The 12,500-nt window shown below is 47.0% G+C and overlaps 2 protein-coding genes across 5 annotated transcripts in view; one reads left to right on the plus strand and one right to left on the minus strand.

The window, feature by feature from the left end:
• The window catches only part of LOC126996828 (uncharacterized), a 50,393-nt gene extending 48,143 nt beyond the window's left edge, over positions 1 to 2,250 (minus strand). For 3 of the 4 annotated variants that reach the window (XR_007751632.1, XR_007751631.1, XM_050857697.1), the window contains exon 1: positions 2,055 to 2,250. The gene's annotated coding sequence lies outside the window, so the exon portion shown is untranslated. Of the gene's footprint in view, positions 1 to 2,002 lie in introns of all 4 variants that reach the window. The other variant, XM_050857698.1, reaches the window with a different exon arrangement.
• Positions 1 to 12,500, plus strand: part of LOC126996829 (calcium-binding mitochondrial carrier protein Aralar1-like) — a gene marked incomplete at its 3' end in the record, with an annotated part of 83,650 nt that overhangs the window by 66,755 nt on the left and 4,395 nt on the right.

Genomic DNA, 12,500 nt, shown 5'->3' on the forward strand with positions numbered 1-12,500 from the left:
CCTTCCTTCACTTCCTGTTTTCCTTCTCTCTCTCTTCCTCTCTTCATCGATCCAACATGTTCTTTCCTGTTCTAGTTTCCATGTCTGTTGTTGTGTTCTCTCTCTCCTCTCTTTTTCTCTCTCTCTTCCCCTCTCTCTTTTTCTCTCTCTCTCTCTCTCTCTCTCTCTCTCTCTCTCTCTCTCTCTCTCTCTCTCTCTCTCTCTCCTCCTATATCACACTTCTTTCTTTCTCACCTTTATTTTTTTCCCCTCTCTCTGGTCGAGCAAAGGTCACATTCTTTAACATGTCTCCGCCCCAGCACACACACACACACACACACACACACACACACACACACACACACGTTTGAGATGGCTTTCGTAGGAGTTGTGTTGGGCATTTCCAGGACCTCAACCCTTCCCATTTCCTTATCTAAACACATGGATGAATGACTGACTGAGTGAGTGAATGATTTAATAGTTAACCGAGTATATGCCCAGACGGAAGACGCCTTTAAATCCCTCACACTTTCTTTATATAAAACAAAATATCGTGGGCTAGGAAAAACATATCACGAGGGAATTTTTTTAAAGCACTGAAGACCGAGATGATGTTTTAACGGCGCGTTTGTGAGGCGGGCGAGGAGGGAGAAAGGGACAGAAAGGGTGAAGAGAAAGGAGAAGGGAAATAAGGAGGGAGAGAAAGGAAGAAAGGGAGGGAGAGAAACGAGGGAGGAAGGGAGGAACATTCAGGAGGGATAATTTTAGGAGAGAAGGGTTAGGGAGGAAAAGAAGGGAGAGAAGGGAGAGAAAGGAGGGAGAGAGTGGGAGATAAACAGCATCCTTCCTCCACTTTCCTTCTCCTCTCCCTCCACTTCCTCTCAAATGCAAAGAGCGATAAGGGTGAGGGAGGAAAAGTAGGGAGGGAGAGAAAGGAGGGAAGGAGAGACATTCACAGCATCCCTCCTCCTCCACTTCCTCCCTTCCCCTCCTTCACGTCTCATCATTCAAAGAGGAGGAGGAAATGGAGGATATTAAGACAGGAGAGAAAAATGAGGGAGGTAATGGAGAAAAGTATGGAGAGAAGGAGGGACATGCAGCATCCTTCCTCCTACTCCACTTCTCTTCTCCTCCATTCCCTCTTCTTCCTCCACCTCGTCTAATACAAGGAAGTACGAGAGGAGATAAGAACGAAGGAAGGGAAGGAAGGGACACACACACACACACACACACACACACACACACACACACACACACACACACACACACACACGAACACATACGAACACATGCCCTCCTTCCCTTCACCTCCTCTTTCCTTCACCTTCCCTTCCCTTCCATTCCCTTCCTCCACACAAACTTAGGAAAGAAGACCAAAAATGAAGGAAGGGAAGTAAGGGAAGGAGGAATAGACGAAGATAGACACACACATACGAACACATGCCCTCCTTCCCTTTACCTCCCCTTTCCTTCACCTCCCCTTCCCTTCCATTCCCTTCCTTCACACAAACTTAGGAAAGAACACACACACACACACACACACACACACACACACACACACACACACACACACACACACACACACACACACACTACGCAGCAGACCAAGAGGTGAATTACACACACACACATTCGAACATCACACATCCCCCCCCCCCCCCTCCCATTCCTTTCCACTCCACTAAACTCCCTTCACTTAGATAGACTTAGAAGACAAAAACGAAGGAAAGAAATGAGGTGACAGAGAGACGAAGGGAAACACACATACGAACACATCACACATAGACCCCCTTCCCACCACCTCCCTTTAACTCCCTTCCCTCCCTTCCACTCCCTCCATACAAACTTAGGATAGATAAAGATGGATACAGAGAGTGAGGGTCGAATGGACGAGCACATCGCACTTGGATCTCCCTCCCACCTCCTCTCCCTTCCCCCCACACCCCTAGCGCCCTCCTCTCCCTCCCCGGGCCCCGTAAGTTAGGGCCGCTAGTTAAGAGTCTGGGTTAGCGGCGCCCCGGACTAGGCTGTGTTAGGGCCGGGCCAGTGATGCGGGTCTGGGCGGGTTCTCTCACTCCTGCCTCTCGCTTCACCACCACGAGACAAACTGAGCTCCTGTCCTGCTGCTGCCTCGCTCCGGCCATGCCCCGCGCCTGCCTCACTCCTCTCCCTGCCTCCCTCCCTGCCTCTTCCGCCCTCTCCGGCTCTCTCTCTCTCCCTCCGTCTGTAGTCTGCTTCAACCTCCTTTCCTGCTTTCCTTCTTCCCTCCTTTCTAGTTTCATCTTTTCTTTAGTTTCCTTTTCGCTGTTTTTTCCTCCATCTTCCCTCTCTCCCTGCCTCTTCCGCCCTCTCCGTCTCTCTCTCTCTCTCTCTCTCTCTCTCTCTCTCTCTCTCTCTCTCTCTCTCTCTCTCTCTCTCTTTAGATCTCATTTTTCTTTTCTTTTCATTTTTTCCCATTGTTTTTTCTTTTCTTTTTCATGTTCTGTCCTTTCTGCCCCTCCTCCCTTTCTCTCTCCCTCTCCGGCTTTCCCTTCCTCAGTAGTCTGCTTCAACCTACTCTCTCTCTCTCTCTCTCTCTCTCTCTCTCTCTCTCTCTCTCTCTCTCTCTCTCTCTCTCTCTCTCTCTCTCTCTCTCTCTCTCTCTCTCTCTCTCTCTCTCTCTCTCTCTCTCTCTCTCTCTCTCTCTCTCAGCTTTATTCCCTTCCTTTCCCTTTTTTTTATATTTTTTCGCCTTTCCTCGTTCCCTCCTTTCCTCTCCTTTCCTTTCCTCTCCTCTTCATCTGTCTCTTTTATCCTTGTACGAACTTTATTTTTTCCTTGCTCCACTTCCTCCTTCTTCCCTCCCTCTCTCTCCCTCCGATTCTTTATCTCCCTCCGTCGGTAGTCTGCAGCCTCCCTCTCTGCTTTCCTCCCTCCTTTCCTTCCTTTCTCTCGGCTTCCTATCATTTACTTTTCTTTTTTCTTATCGTTCTTTCTTTGTTCCCTCTCCCTCCTTCTCTATCAGTTCTTTCTCTCCTGTAGTCTGCTCCTCCTCCTCCCTCCCTCAGCTTCCTCTTTCCTCTCCTTTCCTTTCCCCTCCTTTCCTCTCCTCTCCTCTCTTCAGCGGTCTCTTTTATCCTTGTACGAACTTCGCTTTTTCCTTGGTCCAGTTCCTTCCTCTCTCCTCCTCCTCCTCCTCCTCCTCCTCCTCCTCCTCCTCCTCCTCCTCCTTTCTGTTTGTTCTGTTCATCCATTTTGTTAATCTTTCGTTGTTATTTAGCTTTAGTCTTATTTATTCCTCTCTCTCTCTCTCTCTCTCTCTCTCTCTCTCTCTCTCTCTCTCTCTCTCTCTCTCTCTCTCTCTCTCTCTCTCTCTCTCTCTCTCTCTCTCTCTCTCTCTCTCTCTCTCTCTCTCTCTCTCTCTCTCTCTCTCTCTCTCTCTCTCTCTCTCTCTCTCTCTCCCCATGCAGAAACCATTGCGCAACCCCCTTTATTTATTTTGAGAGAGAGAAGAAGGAAGCGGAGGAAGAGTAAAGAGTAATGGGAGGGAAGGGAGGGAGAGAGGGAGAGAAGGGAGAGAAGGTAGGGAGGGAGGGAGAGAAGGGAGGGAGGGAGGTGGAGGGATCAATGGAGGAAGAAAGGAGGAAAAAAAACATACCAAAAGGAAGATATAAGATAAAAGGAGAGAGAGAGAGAGAGAGAGAGAGAGAGAGAGAGAGAGAGAGAGAGAGAGAAGGGGTGAATAAGAGAAAAGGAGAAAAAAAGTAACCGAGTATTAAACATAGATGGAAAATTAGAGGAAGGGAAGGGGAAGGAAGGAAAGCAGGAAAAAGCAAGAAAAATAAATAGAAGGAAAGAAGGAAGGAAGGATATAAAAGAAAAACAAAGATAGAAAGATGAAAAGAAAAAGAAAGAATTGAAGGAAAACAAAAAAAATCGAAAGGACGGAAGAAATGATGAGAGAAAGGTCCACAAGAAAAAATCGAGGTCCGAGCCCAGCAACTACAGGCCCATCTGCTTGCTTTCTGTGGTGGGCAAGGTGCTGGAGCGTGTGGTGGCTGCAGTCATCTGTCAGCATCTGAGTGAGAGCCATCTCCTCTCAGATAGACAGTTTGGCTTCAGGCCTGGCCGGTCCACCGCGGACCTCCTCCTCCTCCTCTCCAAGGATTGGCAAGACGCACTGGATGAAGGTCTGGACACACTCGTGGTAGCCCTGGATATTGCTGGAGCCTTTGACAGGGTTTGGCACGCGGGTCTCATTGAGAAGCTTCGCGCTAAAGGTGTCCAGGGTGCCCTACTGATGCTGCTCAAGGATTACCTCCAGGGGAGGACCCTTCAGGTGGTGATCAACGGGCAGTCATCAAGGCCTTCACCAGTGCATGCCTCAGTTCCACAGGGTTCCGTGCTTGGCCCAATCCTGTGGAACATATATATCGACGATCTCCTCCGGCAGCTATCGGCGGGGTCAGCCTACGCCGATGACTGCAAACTCTCCCTCCTGCCGCCCCGACAGCCAGCGCGCCGTCGAGGAGAACAACAGGCAGCTCAGTCTGGTGGAGCAGTGGGGAGAGGAGTGGCAGGTCACCCTCGCCCCGGAGAAGACGCAGGCCATGGTCATCTCACGGTCCCCAGACGCCTCTCGAGCAGTCTCAGGCCAGCTGCGTCTTGGAGGCAAGTCTGCCCTCAGGACCACATCAAGGTCCTGGGAGTGACTGTGGACCAAAGCCTGCGCTTCGACCTCCACGTCCGAGCTGTTGCCCGCCAGGCCTCCCTGCGAGTCTCTGCCCTGCGAAGAGTAGCGGGATCCCTCGACCCACGGGGTATCCTCACTCTCTTCAAGGCACAGATACGTCCGTATCTGGAGTACGGTGCACTTTGCTGGATGGCGAGTGCTGCCGCCCACATGCAGAGGCTCGACGCAGTGCAGCGACGAGCACTGCGTCTGGTGGAGGCCAGCGAGCACCTTGAGGAGTCGTCTGCTACTGTGACATCGCTGGAGCACCGCCGTGATGTCTCAGCACTGGTGGTGTGTCACAAAGTCCAGGTGCAGGGGGTTCCCCACCTCAGCAGCTTGAGGCTCCCTCCACGCGCTGCTCAGAGGTTCACCCGGACTACACTCTCCGGTGACCAGCTCGTGGAGGTGCCTCGATCACACTCCAGGCAGCACCAGCGCACATATACAGCCAGGACCACACGCCTGTGGAACATGTTCACGGCAGCCACTCCCCAAGTGGAGAACATGAGCACGCAGCAGGTGAAGCTGGCTGCTCACAGGTGGCGTGAGGGACACCCAAGTGCGCTAGTGCTATGAACTATAAATATAAAGTGACAAACTGACATTATTCCATATTGTTTTTACATGTTTTTCTTTACTTTTCGTATTTTGTATTTGTATGATTGTATGTTTCAACATTCGACAATTCAATTTGTCCCATACACAGGATCTTAGAATAATTATACCTAAAAAGTGTAATTTTGAGCCTCCTTTTTTTGTAAAAATTTGTTTAAATAAAAAAAAAAAAAGGAATGAAGGAAGGAGGAAAGAATATAGGAAGCAAGGTGAGTGGGAAGGAAGGAAGGAAAGAAGGGAAAAATGCAAAAAGAAAGATAAAAAAATATGATTGTATTAATGAAGGAAGGAAAAAAAAGGAAAAAGGAAGGGAAGGAATGAAGGAATGAAGGAGGGAGGGAAGGAACAGTTGCCAAGCCCCTGTGGGAGTTTCCTCTTTAAAGACACACACACACACACACACACACACACACACACACACACTTGTTTACATACACACGTACATATAAATTCAGAGACAGACAGAGAGAGAGAGAGAGACAGAGAGAGAGATTGAATGCTTGCATACACACGTACATACATATATAAATACAGAGAGAGAGAGAGAGACAGACAGACAGACAGACAGACAGACAGACAGACAGACAGACAGACAGACAGACAGACAGACAGACAGACAGACAGACAGACAGACAGACAGACAGACAGACAGACAGAGAGAGAGAGATAAATTGAATGCTTGCAAGACTATACCCACACCAACACACACACACACACACACACACACACACACACATTTTTTCCGAGCTATTCCGAAACTCCGTCGCGTTAAATCGAATAATGCAATTGTTTCCCGAACGAATAATCCCAGAAACTAACATTAAAAAAAGTCCCTCAATTTTCGAACTAAATTTAATCACTTGTGTAATATCTCTTAAATTACCCTTCTCTCTCTCTCTCTCTCTCTCTCTCTCTCTCTCTCTCTCTCTCTCTCTCTCTCTCTCTCTCTCTCTCTCTCTCTCTCTCTCTCTCTCTCTCTCTCTCTCTCTCTCTCTCTCTCTCTCTCTCTCAGTATTGCTTGTTTTGTTTCTCTATCTCTCACTCTTCCTCCTCTTCCTCTTCCTCCTCTTCCTCCTCCTCTTCCTATTGTTGTTTTCCTCCAATTTCGTTCCTCCCTTTCCTCCTTCTCTCCCATTCCTGTTTACCTCTGTCATTTCTTCCGCGAATTAGCCCTCTGTTTACCTTCATCTCTCTCTCTCTCTCTCTCTCTCTCTCTCTCTCTCTCTCTCTCTCTCTCTCTCTCTCTCTCTCTCTCTCTCTCTCTCTCTCTCTCTCTCTCTCTCTCTCTCTCTCTCTCTCTCTCCATCATTTAATAATTTACATCTTTTATGAAAAAAAATATACACCGTGTCTCATTGAAGAGAATCAGTAGTAGCAGGAGAGAGAGAGAGAGAGTCTTCCTCTCCCTCTGCTTAGGATATCCTCTTCCTCCTCCTCCTCCCGCACTATAGCCAAACATACTTCATCCTACCCTTCCTGAGTCCTTCCAAACCCTCTTCCTCCTCCTCCTCCTCCTCCTCCTCCTCCTCCTCCTCCTCGTGCAATACTTCATCCTACCCTTCCTGACTCCCTTCAAACCTTTCTCTTTTTCCTCCTCTTCTTCTTCTTTCTCCTCCCCCTCCCCCCCCTCCTCCTCCTCCTCCTCCTCCTCCTCCTCCTCCTCCTCCTCCTCCATTCTTCCTTGTTTCCTGTTTCCGTATTCACCCTTCTCGTTAGCTTTTATCTTTTTTTTTTTTTTTTTTCAAGGATAGTTTTATCAAGGAAATGTTTGTGGTTTGAGATTTTCGTTTTCATTTTTTTTGGTTTTAATTATGTTTGTTCTCATTAATTCATGTTCTCTCTCTCTCTCTCTCTCTCTCTCTCTCTCTCTCTCTCTCTCTCTCTCTCTCTCTCTCTCTCTCTCTCTCTCTCTCTCTCTCTCTCTCTCTCTCTCTCTCTCTCTCTCTCTCTCTCTCTCTCTCTCTCTCTCTCTCATTCTTTCCTCTGTGTTTTATGTTTGAGAGAGAGAGAGAAAGGGAAATTGAGAGAAAGTAACAGTAAAATAAAAGAGAGAGAGAGAGAGGGCTAAGTGAGAGTGAAAAAGTAAAATAAAATAGAGAGAGAGAGAGAGAGCAAGGTCAGGGCCTGGCTTTTAATCCCTTTCTCACTCTGTGTCAGGGAGGTAAATGTTGTCCCTGCCTCTTCAGATTTAAGAAGTTTGGAGGAGGAGGAGGAGGAGGAGGAGGAGGAGGAGGAGAAGACGTCAGAAAGAATAGTTATCTAGACCCCTCCCCATGACGCGAGCAAATGAACATGGAAGTCGGAGGAGGGGAGGAGGAGGAGGAGGAGGAGGAGGAGGAGGAGGAGGGGATGATAAAGTGAGGGAAGAGAGATGATGAAGAGATGCTGTAGAGAAGAAGAAAGAGGAAGTTTATGGTTTGAGGAGAAGGCGGAGGAGGAACACAAAGGAAGAACAAACAACAGCAGACCTGGTGCTCCTTACGAGGCTGTTTGTGACAAGCTACACTAACTATCTAATCAAAGGTGGAAGACGAACGACAGCAAAGGCGAAGGCTCCTCCCCACCCCCCCATCCCTCCAGTCAAAGCTGGCAGGAAAGGAAAAAGAACCATGCAGCATGGAAAAACTGCATGGAAATTATGTAGGAAAGAGGAAAAAACTACCATTACTGCTACCACTAACCGGGCGATGAAAACGGACAGGGACACCAGTATTCGAAAGAACTTAACGTTATTACGACAATGAGTAATATCTTAGTTGTTGGTTGGATTAAAAATACTTGTCTAATCTATTCTTGAAGGCCGTAACTGTTGTACTATCAACATCACAAGGTAGAGAGTTCCAAACATTAACAACTCGATTGAAGAAGAAGTGTTTAGCTTCGTGCGACGAGAATCTTTTACCACTTATCTTCAAATCGTGATTTCTTCTTGTTCTATTTGATCGATCAATTGTGAAGTAATCTTCCGCATTAATATCACTGAGAGGAGGAGGAAGAAGAAGAAAAAAAGAGGTAGTATTAATGAAGGAAGGGAGGAAAGGATGTGAGAAAGAAAAAATGAAAGGGAGGAAGAAAGAAAGAAAAGAAACAAGGAGGAAGGAAAGGATGGAAAAGGATATGAATGGAGGAAGAAAGTAAATAGAAAGAGAAGGAGGAGGAGGAGGAGGAAGGATGTAGTGAGCGTGGTCTGTAAACATCTTTGTAAAATCCGTGGAAGTAATTATCTTCAAACTGCCGCGGAGGAAAAAAATTACTCTGATTCACACACACACACACACACACACACACACACACACACACACACACACACACACACACACACACACACACACACACACACACACACTCATTTCTCATCGTTTCTATTTTTTTTTTCGTTTTCTTGCAATTCTTCTTCTTAATCTTATATATTTATCAAATAACCTTCAACTTTTGTATATTTCCTAATCCTTTTTCTTCCTATTTCTCTATGTTATAAGAGGCGAATATCATCAACCATTCTTTCATTCATTTACCCATTCATTTTTTTTCTAAGTTATCATATTTATTTTCTTTGAGCTTAAAATTCAAACTATACAAGTAACCATCCTCGAGGCATCTCATTCTACATCATTCATTTGGTTCAATAAAACGAATGCCTCCTTTTTGTTACTTTCCATCCCATCTCGGCGTTAATCTTCAATATTCACTAAGAACTTAAGAATAATAATATGAATCGCTTCTTTTTATAACATTTCGACAACTAACGCAGAGAAGGGAAGGCCGCGTGTAAGGTTTAATTTCGTCATTCAATTCTGCGTCTCCCTCCCTCTCATTTTCCTTCCCTTCTGTTCTCGTAGCGGCGATAGTGAACGACAAAGGTGAGGCTCAGATTCACTTACCTCTGGTGTGTTTGTACCTCCCCCCCCCCCCCCCCCCCCTATTCTCTCTCTCTCTCTCTCTCTCTCTCTCTCTCTCTCTCTCTCTCTCTCTCTCTCTCTCTCTCTCTCTCTCTCTCTCTCTCTCTCTCTCTCTCTCTCACACACACACACACACACACATAAAGGTCACAGAGGTAATGGAGGAAAGAGGAGGAGGAGGAGGAGGAGGAGGAGGAGGAGGAGGATCTTGCTGTGAAAAGTGCAAAGGCGACAGCGGAGTTACATTGCAAACATTATTTTTTTCTCTTTCCCTCTCCCTTCCAGTCTCTCTCTCTCTCTCTCTCTCTCTCTCTCTCTCTCTCTCTCTCTCTCTCTCTCTCTCTCTCTCTCTCTCTCTCTCTCTCTCTCTCTCTCTCTCTCTCTCTCTCTCTCTCTCTCTCTCTCTCTCTCTCTCTCGCTCTCTCTCTTTTCTCTCTTCTCTATCCTGACTCTCCTTCCTCCACTCCTCTCTCATTCTCTCCTTCCTTCCTTCCTTCCTTTTTTCCTTCCTTTTTCCATCCCTCTTCCTTCCGTCCTTTATTCCTTCCTCCTTTAACATCTCATCCTCTCTCCTTCCCTTCCTTCCTTCCTCAGTTAGTTCTTCCCTTTCTTCTTTCCTTTCTTCCTCTCATTTATTCCCTTTTCTCTTTCCTCCCATCTTTCCTTCCCTCAGTTCTTCCTTTAGTACCCAAGTTTCTCTCCCTCCCTCGCTCCCTCCTTCCCCTCCTCTCGTGGCGTGGCAAGAAGTCGGAAGTTGGTCGTGGACTCGCGGGAAGTTGTGGGGATTTAGTTTTTATTGTTTTAAGAGTGCGGGCCAGTGATTTGGTGCCCCAGAGAGAGAGAGAGAGAGGAAAGAAGAAATGAAAAGAAAAGGAGAATAAAAAAAAAAGATATGTTGCTTCGTCTGTGAAAGAAACAACTTCTAAAGAACAACAAAAAATCCCTTACAATCATTAAGAAAAACCAACGATCACTTCATAGTATATTTTTGGCCTTATTATTCATCACTTATTAAAAAGTTTATCCTCGTTCAGTCTGTCATTGGCTCGCTATTAGCCCCAAAAGCCTCAATATATTATTTTCCTAACCGTCATGTCTCGCGGCTCATCTAAGGAGTGTCGGCAGGGGGCGCGGGGGGTACGAGGGGCAGGCCAGCATAACGGGGGGCGTGCTGAGCGGGGTGGACGCGGCGCCCTGAGACAGTTCGCGCCGGGTCAGGAGGACAAGTTTGCGGGGATGGACCGTCGAGGGCCAAGGGAGAAGAGCAGTAAGCTGCCCCTGTTTGTGTGTATCGTGTGTTGCTGCCTCTGTGTCGGCTGCTGCGCCTACCTCTATAACGCCTTCCAGAAAGCGTTCGCCTAAGACAGCCACCAGCCCCCTATTGCATTATGAACCTTTGACTTACTTCTTCGTTGCTACCGTTTCCTTCCTGTCCTCAATAAGCTTCCCTTGTTTGTCTTTAACGGCTGCAGCGGCTACCTCTATAACGCCTTCCAGAACCGTTCGCCTAAGGCCCTAAGCCATCACCACTGCCCCCTATCGTCCTTTCCTGCACGAGCCTCATACTTCTTCTTTATCGTTTCCCTGACCTCAATAAGCTTCCCTTGTTTGTGTGTATCGTATCTTGTCCACGCCTTCCAGAACCGTTCGCCTAAGCCATCACCACTGCCCAAGGCCTTCCCGTCCTGCCACGAGCCTCATACTTTCTTTATCGTTCCCTTCCTGGCTACAATAAGCTTCCCTTGTTTGTGTGTATCGTATCTTGTCCACGCCTTCCAGAACCGTTCGCCTAAGCCAGCCACCACTGCTCAAAGCCTTCCCGTCCTACCACGAACCTCAGACTTTCTTTATCGTTTCCTTCCTGAACTCAATAAGCTTCCCTCGTTTGTGTGTATCATGTATTGCTCTCTGTGCCTTTCTCTATAATGCCTTCCAGAAAACGCTCGCCTAAGACAGCCAACAGTGACCACCAGTCTCCCTACCTTCTCTATCCTTATCCTATCTTAACTTTATCCGATCACAAACCTCAGACTTGCATAGGCTACTCGTTCCCAGCGTTCCCTTGCCTGACCTCAATAGCTAATCTGTCCTAACTCAATCGGTATTTCTCTCTGCCACACAACACATAACACAGCACAATATAACATTTCACACGCACACAACCCCTCTAGCCTCGTATCTTTCCATAGGGCACTCAGATAAACGTTTAAAATGACGCCCACATCGATTTTATGACCCACGATTCGTTCATTTCTGGACCGCCATACGCCTTTTTTTTTTTTTTTTTTTTTATTTTTTTTACAGCTAAGGAGACAGTTCAAGGGCATAAAAAAAAAAAAAGCCCGCTATTCACTGCTCCCGAACAGAGGTCAAAGGAGAGACTACAACTTGACGCTTAAAAGTTCCAATCGTGTTCGCATAACGGATTCAGTTTGCGTATTCGTTCTAGGGTGCACTTATTAACCTGTTTGCGTCCTTTGCGTATGTAGATTAACCTTGATATTTGTGTACGCTTCAGTTTTCTTTCATTCCTACGCACATTAGTACACAATTTTCCTTTTTTTGTTACTTTTTGATAATTTGTGAATATGTACTGACGAGAGAGAGAGAGAGAGAAGGGAAGGGACGGGAAGGACCTGACCACACCCACTTGCTAATAATAATATGAACCCTAAGATTGACCTTTTGACCTTAGTGGAGGATCAGGTAACACACACACACACACACACACACACACACACACACACACACACACACACACACACTCACACAGAACTCATACGTTTCCTTTTCTTTTTCTCCTCCTTCTTTTCTTCCTCCTCCTCCTCCTCCTGTATAGACACAATTTCAAACACAAAAAGAGTCGAAAAATGAGTGTGTGTTCAGTTCTTGAGAGAGAGAGAGAGAGAGAGAGAGAGAGAGAATGAATGATTTTTTTCTCTTATTTTCTTTATTTTTTATTATTAGTGTCACCCTACCGCTGTGTGTGTGTGTGTGTGTGTGTGTGTGTGTGTGTGTGGTAGCGATTAGTAACCAACATATGAACTTACAGAATGGGGGTGGTGGTGGTGGTTGTGGAGTGGAATGGTGGTGGTGGTGGTGGTGGTGTGTGTGTTTGGGAGATAGGAGCGAAGTGGAAGAGGAGGAGGAGGGAGGAGGAGGAGGGAAGAAGGGAGGGAGGGAGGGAGAGAGAAAAGCTGGAGAATGGATGAACCTGAGGGGAGGGAAGGTTATGAGAGGGAGGAGGAGAAGGAGGGAGAGGAAGAGGAAGAGGAAGAGGAGGAGGAGGAGGA

The sequence above is a fragment of the Eriocheir sinensis genome, chromosome 11 (genome assembly GCF_024679095.1).
Source record: "Eriocheir sinensis breed Jianghai 21 chromosome 11, ASM2467909v1, whole genome shotgun sequence".
Taxonomy (NCBI): Eukaryota; Metazoa; Arthropoda; class Malacostraca; order Decapoda; family Varunidae; genus Eriocheir; species Eriocheir sinensis.